This window comes from Cibotium barometz, chromosome 8 (assembly GCF_041138505.1).
Source record: "Cibotium barometz isolate CiBa-2024 chromosome 8, ASM4113850v1, whole genome shotgun sequence".
Lineage (NCBI taxonomy): Eukaryota > Viridiplantae > Streptophyta > Polypodiopsida > Cyatheales > Cibotiaceae > Cibotium > Cibotium barometz.
In genome coordinates this window covers 25,971,463-25,974,076 of record NC_141053.1, presented here as the reverse complement: position 1 = coordinate 25,974,076, position 2,614 = coordinate 25,971,463, and positions in this window count along the sequence as shown.

The window sequence follows — 2,614 nt, the reverse complement described above, 5'->3', positions numbered from 1 at the left end:
ATTTCCACTTCCCTTTTCAACAGCTTTCACTCTTTTGTTGACCAGTCCTAGGAGTTTGTTCTCTGCTTGGAATCTTGTTTGAGATAGTGTAGTGCCAAGGAATTCCACCCATTTCCTGGCTACTTGATTAATATCCCTAGTTCCTACACATTCTCATTCCTAATCTAACCCACCACTTCCCTATTTCCTTTTTCTTCAGCTAACTTAAAAAGGTACCTATCAAGTTTCTTCTTATTACTGTAGGATTTCCATCTAGTGCCTTTTTCTTTGTCACAAGCTAGTTTTTCATCTCTCCTTTAAGGAATTTCTGACATCTAATGTTTAAATCAACCTCCACCTGAGTTAGTTTCCTAGTTTGTTTTTTCTTCTACAGGAGCTCCAACTGCTCACTTCATCTCCTCCTCTCTTGCCTTTTCTCAAGATTAAGCTATTAATTTGCTCACTCTCTTAATGATACCTTGCATTTCGTTAGTAGAAGATCTCCATGGTCCCTCCCTACCCCTTTTCCTTCTCAGTCTGCCACACAATGGCTTCGTTGTACAGCTAATAAATAGATCATCTTTGAGCAAGAGGTTATTTACCCTCAATTTCCTTGTAGGAAAGTGCTTAAGTTTGTCCTTCTGCTAATCAATCACATGCCATCCCCATTTCAAAGGCATGTGAAAAGATAGAGTTGAGCAAGGATCAATTTCCACCTTCAAAGTGTGGGGAATCCAAGAGGCTTGTTGGCTAAAAAAACCTGTCAATTCTAGAAGAGGAACCAAAGTATTGAAGACTAAAAAATGTGTGACCCGGTTTAGACCCCCAGCTACCCAGTTTCCATCCACCATCAACCCCAACCCTAGCTTCCCCCTTAGACTTTCACATTTCCTTTTTTCTTGTCCCAATAGAATGGTATTCCCCCCATATCTATCTAGTTGTCTTTCCACCATATTAAAATCTCCCAGAAGGATACAAGGACATTGAATATCCAATTTGTCAATCCATTCCCACATCTCACCTCTCACTTTATAATTATGAGCCCCATATATATCGACCAACCGACATCCTCTCCCCATCTACTTGGACCTCAACTACCAAAATCCTACCATTCAGATGATTTGTTATAATGCATGCATTCAAATTCTTTTTAATAATAGTCAATACCCCACTATAGCCTAAGCCCACCCCTCCATACAAAACCATCGAGTCCCCAACCCTATCCCTCCTACTATAGGTCTTTTCTGGCCAAAAAGATTATCCTCTTGAATAGTCGTTAATCAACAACCCCCATTCCTTGACTAAACCCCAAAAAGTAGCATTATTTCTCTTATCTCTAAGCCCCTTCACATTCCAAGTACAACCTCTAAAATCCTTGCCCCAATTGATCATAAGGCAGTCTTTGGGGCCATATCCACCTCCTCTTCCCCTTTCACCTTAGAGGGTCCGTGCTGAATTTTTTCTCCATGCACTTTCCACTTGCCAGTTAAATTTCCCCCCATAGAGGAAGTTTCACTGTCATCTTCTCCTAAAGGACTAAAAGGATTCGAGTATAGCAAAGGGCTTGAGTTATCTTGAGACTTGCTACCCCCAATTGCTTTAGATCTAGGCCTGCTTTGAGTCTTCATGGCTTCATTTTTGAATTACCTAAAGCTACCTTTCCCCTTTACTTTATCAACCATTTTAGTCCAACCTCCTTCCACTTGCCTCCCTCCTTTAAGTTATAGAGTTTCCTTCACTTTCCCTTCATTCCTCTCATTCCCATAATTATCCCTATCCTTCCTCTCCTCACAGCCAACTTTTGTATGCTTCACTTCCTCACAGTTTTTGGCTATATGCCCAACGCCACCACACTCGAAGCATGCTCTAAGGAATATGCCAAACTTCAGATTCAGTTCCATCTTCCTAGGCTCCCCCAACTCCACTTCCAAGGTTCTAGGGGTCTCAACCAAAGTGTTCCACGTGATGCATACTCTATTCGATTGACGGGTACTATCCTCTTCCTTCGAGATATATAGGACATGGCCAAGAGCATTGGCTTGCTCTCCAAGCATCGGCCTTAACCAAGGAGCTAGACCTAAGATCTCCACCCAAACAGGGCAGGCCTCTTGTTTGCGGGTTCTTATTCACATCAATATAGGATCAAAGGGTAGTGCATGCACCAATTTTTGTCCCATGAATAAAGGAGCTCTTGTAAAGAGATCAAAAATATATTGACCTTTTTGTAAACAGAACGTTAAAAAAACCTTTGCCAAGTTAAAATATCTACGAAACCACCTTCTCATGAGAAATATCCTCCTGTAACCATTTCCCTAGGTCTACCCTATTTGACGGCCTCCTAGGGCAAAATAGATTGGCACTACAGATTAAGAAAAGACCAACCTGTCTCCTAACTAGTTGAGTGGAGACTTGCACATACCCTACTCAGATCAACCAACCTCCTCTACATTGTCTCGGCATTCAACCTCGTTGATATCCAGTCGTCCGGGTGTAGTTTCTTTGCATCCCTCTCCTTGCCTTCAGCCTCACAAGCACACTTCATAACATCATCAAGCTTCCAATCACGGTTTCCCTCTCCAATACCTTGAGCCCAGGCATCATCCATCGCTCAGGCGAGCCCGCCTACATGCATAAG